The sequence below is a fragment of the Hibiscus syriacus genome, unplaced genomic scaffold (assembly GCF_006381635.1).
Source record: "Hibiscus syriacus cultivar Baekdansim isolate YM2019G1 unplaced genomic scaffold, ASM638163v2 tig00010533_pilon, whole genome shotgun sequence".
Lineage (NCBI taxonomy): Eukaryota > Viridiplantae > Streptophyta > Magnoliopsida > Malvales > Malvaceae > Hibiscus > Hibiscus syriacus.
The window spans coordinates 266,705-275,586 of NW_024062223.1; the positions used below are offsets into that span (position 1 = coordinate 266,705).

General features: G+C 38.6%; 1 pseudogene; it reads right to left on the reverse strand.

Annotated features, from left to right (window-relative positions):
- Positions 1 to 474: 474 nt before the first annotated feature.
- LOC120203961 lies at positions 475 to 8,458 on the reverse strand (annotated as a pseudogene).
- Between the last annotated feature and the right edge of the window lie 424 nt (positions 8,459 to 8,882).

The window sequence follows — 8,882 nt, forward strand, 5'->3', positions numbered from 1 at the left end:
TAAGGAGAACATGTGCTTATTAAGATATATGAAAAAAAAAAACTGCCATTATTATTAATAAATGAATTTACGAGTTGGATATATATGTAATTTTTATAAAATTTGGTCAAAATCCAATTTTTTTTTAAAAAAAAAAGAAGCAAATCGGGTGAAAATATGCTAAGCGGGAACTCTTCATTTGTTTATTGCGATATTGAGAGAGTATAGTTTGTATATATACTTTTTACAATATGCATAACGCAGCCTCATAGCACAAATATGCATAATTTTTAATGTTGTCAGGGTTCGACCGTTGGCCTCTGAAATGAGTGTCCAACCAGCAGAGCACATGGCTGTTCGACCATAGAATTCATAGCACAATACAAGCAACACTCTCGTGTACTGTCTACAATACAAAATCAAATGAAATTCATATGATTACCGAGAATCTCCACTTTGTTTACATAGGGGACGAGAAAGAAACCTGACCGGACTTCAACCGCGTCCAGCTCACGCTCCCTTCTTCTTTTGGTCTTTCGGTGGTTCCTTTGTAAGCATTCTCGGAGCAATTGCCATTGCCATTAGCTCTTGGAAGAGCAGTTTACAGGCATAAGGAATGTGCACCTGTAATAAGCATAATTTTTTTATAACCACGATTCCTGATAACGAGAACTTTGGCAAATGTATGTTCCAACTTTACCTGGACAATATCGGTTTTGTTCTTGCATCCTCTGCGCTCGAACGAGTTCTTCTTTAGATTGGCGATGGCGATCAACCCGCACCGCTCGCAAACGTGGACTCTGTATGCATCACTTTGGTCAAACAATCTCTCCTTGAGGAAATGGGCAGCACCATGTGCAATCATGCAATCTCTTTCCATCTCTCCGAAACGAAGACCGCCTTCACGCGATCGACCTTCCGCGGGCTGCCTTGTTAGATTCTGGACAGGACCCCGACTGCACGAATGGATCTTATCGTCGACCATGTGCTTTAGTCTTTGGTAATATGTTGGCCCCAAGAATATCCTAGCAGTAAGCCGCCTGCCTGTGTGCCCATTATACATGGTCTCGAAACCCCGCATTTGATACCCACATTTATGAAGTGCTCTGCTGATATTATCCACCTATAACATGAAATCCAAAGGATTAAAATGCATCTATAGTATCTAAATGTTAAACTTCATGCGAGTAGTACCCACCATGAATAGTCCCAAAACAGGTATAAGCATTTAATGTAGTCCAAGAACATCAAAGAAACTTAATTCAAGAAAACATCTAATTAATCAAAATCCAAAATTTAAGGATTGCAACTTACAGTGACATCAGTAAACGGAGTAGCATCCCCTTCCTTTCCCATGTGAGCTGCAACGTTCCCCATGATACACTCAATAAGCTGACCGATTGTCATTCGGGAAGGAATAGCATGCGGATTCACAATGATATCAGGTGAAATGCCTTCCACGGTCCAAGGCATGTCTTCCTGGGTGTAAGTCATGCCAATCGTTCCCTTTTGACCATGCCGACTGCTAAACTTGTCTCCAATCTGGGGAATCCGAACAGATCTTACTCTTACTTTCACAAATCGCAACCCATCAGCATTTGTTTTCAGTAGAACCTAAACAAGAAAGAAGAGGTCAACACAATGACAAGATCACCAAAGCACAAGCACCTAATCCATTTGCACGGATTAACATTGTGACAGACGCAAGAGCAATAACATCAACTAAGAACTATTAGTAACAAGAAGTTGAAAAGTATTTACTTGGTCCACGATTCCTGTTTCACTGTGACGTAAGCTTATACTGTGATCACGTTTTGTATAGCGTGATGTTTGACCCTGAGCTTCGTCCTGTGAAATAGGTGTGGTCTTTCCAATGATCACGTCCTCGCCTGAAACTCTTGTTCCCTAACGGACACCTATAATTTAATTTCAGGAAGGAGTGGTCTAAGTCAACTAATTTTGCACTTACAGGAGGTGCAAGACCATCATCATCCAATTTATCATAAGAGCCATGCCTCATTCCCTGCAAAAAGCAAATTGGTGTCATATGGCAACACTCAAAAGTGGAAAACAAGACATTAATGCAGAATAAGGAGAAGCTCAAGTATGGGGTCCAGAAGACTCGTATCTAAAAAAGTAGTAAAAGGAATTATCAAGAGAATATTACCAGTAAGAACGGAAGAACCCTCTGTCTATTGATGATTGATTCATGATAACAGAATCTTCTTGGTTGTATCCAGAATAGCAGGCAATTGCCACGATAGCATTCTGAGGAAATGAGGCAAAGAAACCATTGAAAGGGTATAGCAAAAATTGAAGTAACCACGGAAATAGATAATAGAAACTTCAAATTTACAATGCCGGCAGGTAGCTGCCGAAAATGGAGATGTTCCATAGCTCGTGTGGTAACCGGTGGCTTCTGGGGATAGTAGAGAACATAGGCCAATGTATCCTGAGTAACCAATGGAAGGATAAATCATGAATTTTCCCAGGTATTACATAATTAAAATAGTTTATGTAAATAGGAGGTAATACATACCATTCGAAATTGGTAGTTGGTGACATATATGCCCATTGCTTGCTTACCCAAAGCAGATTGATAGGTATTACGTGGAGACTGATACAATGAATAATAAATAAGTAAAATAGAACAGAAATCTAAACAAATGCAATCAGTTAACGTTCATCATAAGCATACAAATACCTGATTATGATCAGGGAATGGTATAATTGAAGCACAAACACCCAAAATCAATGAAGGATGGATTTCACAATGGGTATAAGTTTCCGAATAAGCTTCCTCTGGATTGACTCTTGCTTGGACAAGATCCTAGAACAAAGTTCAAGCAGTTATATTTCTGATGTTGCCATACAGCCTCCCTAGAAGCTAAGGGGCATTTACAATTTAATATTTTTTTCTAGATTTTGACCAATAAGACTTGTTTTTTGTAGAATCAAAATAGAGTAAAAACTCTAATTGATTGAGAAGAAGAAAAACTCTTTAGAATAATCTCACAAAATTGCAAAAGGGAAAAACTCTTAAGAAAGCTTTCAAATGCTTATAATTAATATTTGATTGTTGGATGATAAAACTCAAATACAAGTAGGGTATTTATAGGTTACAAGAAACAATCTAAACCACTCATTAAAATAAGCACTAAATAATCTAAACCATTGAAATTAAAACATGAGAAAAATACTTAATTTTCACCTAACTAAATTGATGTAAGCAATGACATCAAAACTAAATTGATGTAAGCAATGACATCAAATTAATTTAGGTGTGAACTTATTTAGGCTAATATTGAATTTTCAACTCTCCCCCTCAATGTTAGCCTCCATTCTTTGAATCACGTCATGCTGACGACGAAAATGTTCAAACTTTCCAACACTCAAGCTTTTTGTAAACAAGTCAGCAATTTGCTCATCTGTCTTGATTTGCCTCATCTCAATCTCTTCTTGCAAAACTTTTTCCCTAACAAAGTGGTAATGTATTTCCACATGTTTAGTTCTTGCATGAAAGAAAGGATTCTCCGCCAGCCGAATTGCCGATTGGTTGTCACAATACAATGAAATTGCATAATCTACTGGTTGATGTAGATTATTCATCAACTGTATCAACCATGTACTCTCTTGAGCTGCCATTGCTGCTGCTCGATACTCAGCTTCAGTGGTTGACAATGATACAGTTGGTTGTCTTTTGCTACACCAAGAAATTGTTCCGGAGCCAAGCTTAAACACATATCCAATTGTTGATCTCCTGGTGTTATGATCTCCTGCATAATCAGCATCACAATAACCAACTAACTTGCAGTCTTCACCTTTCTTGTACAAAAGACCATAGTCAATTGTATTCTTCACATATCTCAGTATTCGTCGAACTGCTTCCAAATGAGTCTTATTTCGATTTTGCATATACCGACTCATCACACCAACTGCATAAGAAATGTCAGGTCGGGTCAAGGTTAAGTAGATCAGACTACCTACCAATTGTCGATACATTGTTGCATCTTCCAAATCTTTTCCTTCATGTGCACACATTATGATATTTGGTTCCATTGGCGTTGAAGTTGACTTGCATTCGAGCATTCCAAACATATTCAACAAATCTTTAGCATATTTCTGTTGACATAGAAATATTCCTTCGTGTGTGCGATCAACCTCTAGACAAAGGAAGTGCTTAAGTTATCCAAGTTCCTTCATCTGGAAACGAACTGATAAATTCTCCTTCGTCTGAAGAATTTATGCCTCATCATCACCGGTTATGATTAAGTCATCCACGTACACTAGCACGATAGCTAGCTTACCTTCATTGGCTTTGACAAACAAGCTAGAATCTGCAGGTGTTACTGAATAACCACTTTTCGTTATAAATTTAGCAATCTTACCATACCACGCCCTAGGTGCTTGTTTCAATCCGTAGAGTGCTTTTCGCAGCTTAGACACACATTCAGGATGATCTTGACTTTGAAAACCCATTGGTTGGGTCATGTAGATCTCTCGACCTAGTTCTCCATGAAGAAAAGCATTCTTCACATCCATATGCCACAAGTTCCAGTCTTTGTTGGCTTTAAGTGCAAGTAAGACTCGTACGGTTGTAAGTTTCGCCACTGGACTAAATGTTTCATCATAGTCTAGTCCATACTGTTGAGAGAAACCACGAGCTACCAATCGCGCTTTGTACCTCTCGATTGACCCATCTGGACGGCGCTTTATCTTGTAAACCCATTTGCAAGATATGGGTTTCACATCTTTTATCTTTGGTAAAATATCCCAAGTTTGATTTTGCTGAAGTGCATCGATCTCTTCTTTCATAGCTGTCATCCACTCAGAACTCTTCGATGCTTCTTCGAACGTCTCAGGCTCCGTTGCTTCTTCAATTATGGTTGCATTGGAATATTTGAGATTTAGCCTTCGTATTCTTGTTGACCTTCGGAGTTGAGATTGTGGAATTGATTCTTCTATTTCACTAGGCCCACCTTCTTCGTTTGGTTGTTGATACACGCCAGTTTGCCAAGGATTCTGAGTCACTCATTGTTAAACATCATCACCATTTGGATCTTCTGATTTATCTGAACTTGTTTGGAGTTGAACAACATGCTCCCCCATCTTTTGTTGTAGCTTGTCTCCAAATTCTCTCGAATCTGGCAACACCTCCTTCTCTGAGGACCACCAAGAAGATGTTTCATCAAATACCACATTCCGTGACGTGTAGCATCTTCCACTAATTGGATCATAACATTTCCACCCCTTTCTCTGGTTGTCATATCCCACAAAGATACATCTAACAGCTTTCTTGTCAAATTTGCTCCGTAAATGATCAGGAACAAACACATAACATACACAGCCAAATACTCGAAAGTAGCTAACTATAGGTTTTATGTTCCATAGTTTCTCAAAGGGTGAAACAAATCCTAACCTTGGTTGAGGAAGTCTATTGATCACAAAGGCTGTAGTCCTCATTGCTTCAGCCCAAAACCTTCCAGGTACATTCTTTGCATGTAGCATACTTCGACAAATTTTTGTAAGATGCCGATTTTTTCTTTCCGCTACACCATTCTGTTGTGGCGGGTTGGCACAAGTGTACTGATAACGTATTCGGCATTCCCTTAGGTATTAAGAGAACTCATTTGATTTATATTCTCCTCCGTTGTCTGTGCGCAAGCAACATATCTTCTTTCCCACTTCTCCTTCAGCTGAGTCTCTGAACTCTTTAAACTTTGAGAAAGTATCAGATTTTTCTTTCATAAAGAAAACCCACACATACCTTGAGAAGTCATCAATGAATGTTACCATGTACCGCATACTGCTAATTGATTGTTGCTTAACAGGTCCAAACACATCAAAGTGAACCAACTCCAACGGTTCTTTTGCTTTAAACTTCGACTCGTCATATGGTAATTGGTGTGCTTTACCATACTGGCATCCCGCACAGACCGTGTTTGTTCTCACGTCTAGTTGAGGAAGCCCCTTAAGCATCGAATTTTTCACCATCACACTTAGCTTGGAATAGCTAACGTGACCTAACCGCATGTGTCATAGATTTGATGTCTCATTTTTCCTTGTCCTATCTACATATGCATACTCTGCTGACATCACGTAAATTGATTCCAAACGTCGTCCCTCCATTGTTGGTGTTTCTGAGATTTTGACGTCACGATAAACCTTCACGTCTTGGGGACCAAATAAGACATAATGGCCTGATGATGTTAGTTGAGCCACAGATAGCAAATTTTTCTTCATTCCTGGGATATGGTAAACATCTTGGAGTTGCACCTGGTTAGTATTATATCGAGGCGTAACTATTATCTTACCGATGTGAGTTATCGGTAACCTTGAGTTGTCAGCTGTCACCACCACACGACCTCCATTGTACTCAAACAGATTTTGTAACTTCTGTTTGTCACCCGTCATATGATTTGAGCAGCCAGAATCTACGATCCAATCATTCTTGTAGTCAATCCGTTCTGGTATTGTTACCGTGAGAGCTAATTCTTCTTCCTCCGTAGCAAATAACGCTTCAGCATCCCAACCATCCTCACTATTCTCCTTCGAACAAGAAGTAGCAGTATTACTTTCAACAGGCTTTTTCTTGGTCCAACATTCTTTTGCCATGTGACCCATCTTCCCGCAGTTATAACACTTGCCATCGAACTTTCTACTATTACCGCGATTCTTGGATGCTCCCCCTGAATGAGGACCTCCCTTTCCTTAGTAATTTTTCACCTTGTCACCATCTTTTTTAGATGTATACCGCTGAAAAGTGCCTCTGCTTTTGCTGGTGTAGAGCGCTTCCTCTTCACCCTTCAGCGAGACTCCTCCCACTTGCTTGGCCATGGCTTCTTGACCTGCAAGCAAATTTTCTAACTCAACAAACGATGGCTGTGTCGGCCATCCTTGTACAGCGGCAACAAACCCTCGATATTCGGGTCTCAAACCATGGACAATTATTCTTTTTATCATGGCTTCCCCAATAGTAGCTGTCGGATCTAATTCTGAAATTTCGCGACATATCGACTTCACCTTGTGAAAGTATTGGGCAACCGCCATGTCGCGTTGTGCCATTGATAGAAGTTCATTCTCAAGAAGTTACAATTTTGTATCGTTCCGCTTCGAAAAGAGTGTAACAAAAGTGTCCCATGCTTCCTTTGGTGTTTTAGCATCCCGAATGTGCTCCAACATTTCTTCTTCAATTGTGGTCTTTAAAGCAAACATTGCTTTGCCTACTTTAATTTTTCACTTTCGCAAGATTCTATTGGCATCTTCTGTCGCCAGTTGTGTAACTTCACCACCACCGACAACCTCCCAAAGGCCTTGACCTTGTAAGTATGACTCCATACATGTTGCCCACGTGTTGTAGTTTTTGTTGTTGAGCTTGATTCCTCCAACTACTTAAAGATCACCCATCTTAACGACAAGGCTTTGACTACACCGAACAAGCTTGAGTAACAAACGTGCAGAGTACTAAATTACTCTAAACACAAAGAGGCTCCACAAGGTTTGTAATAACCCCGACAATAACTCAAGAAATATTTTCTGATTTGGAAGATCAATTAAAAACTGCAGCCACATAGCATACTCAGAATTTCAAGAGACTTTAAAAACCTGGCTCTGATACCAATTGTAGAATAATCTCACAAAATTGCAAAAGGGAAGAACTCTTAAGAAAGCTTTCAAATGCTTATAATTAAGCTTTGATTGTTGGATGATAAAACTCAAATACAAGTAGGGTATTTATAGGTTACAAGAAACAATCTAAATCACTCATTAAAATAAGCACTAAATAATTTAAACCATTGAAATTAAAACATGAGAAAAATACTTAATTTTCACCTAACTAAATTGATGTAAGCAATGACATCAAATTAATTTAGGTGTGAACTTATTTAGGCTAATATTGAATTTTCAACATTTTTCACATTGATGGTCATGGAAATCATTGTTGTCTCCTCTTCTTCGGTGTCAATATATTCAATAAATCCCTTTGCTACAAGATCATGCCAACCACCTTCTTCTATAGACTACTTGTTCTGTACTAGGCATCTCCAGCTAATTCTAAATATAGTACAAGGTATAATTGAATTTAGTCCCCTTTGTTTTCGGTATAATTGAATTTAGTCACCAATTTAAAGACTAAGGGTAAATGATCCCTAACGTTATCGATATGTTCGGTTTAAATCCCTAATGTTATTGGTATGTCCGGTTTAAGTCTCTTCGTGGTTAACTTTTGTTAACCGCTTAACGAAAGCATGAGGTGATAATTAAAAAATATAAAAAAGTCAAAACCCAAACTCGCGTGTCTTCTTCTTAAATTTGATCGTCTATTGATGCTGCCGATGTCTATGTGATAATCAATATCTAACTGTTTCCAGCCTTCATTGTCCCCTAGTCAAACACCCTTTCCATCTTATATTCTGTCATGTATCCAAAAATTTTAACTACCATCAGAACGGCTGAGCAGTTCCTCTGTTACCACCATAGCTTGCTTGAACTCTTAAGACTAAATGATTATGGTTGGAAAATGAGTGAATTAATTTTGGGTGTTGAATTGACGGAAAAAAGGTGGACATCTTATTGCAGGCTGGTGTAACTTTACTGGTGATCAACTTGAGCAATCAAACGAATTTCATTATGAATGTTCAAAACAACATCAACCTGAAGTTGGCTGTGAATGAACATAACATTAGCTGGGGCGGCTTCGCACATACTCTCAAGAAAATATTTTCCTGGGTCGGAACCAAATTCCATGTCACTTATAGGTGATTTATGTGCATTTATTTTTTATTTTTAAATTGTCGTGTAATATTTCTATTAAAGAATTAACGGGAGTTAACGGTTAGGGACTAAAGTCGAACAGATCGATAACGTTAAGGGATCATTTACTCTTAATTTTTAAATTGGTG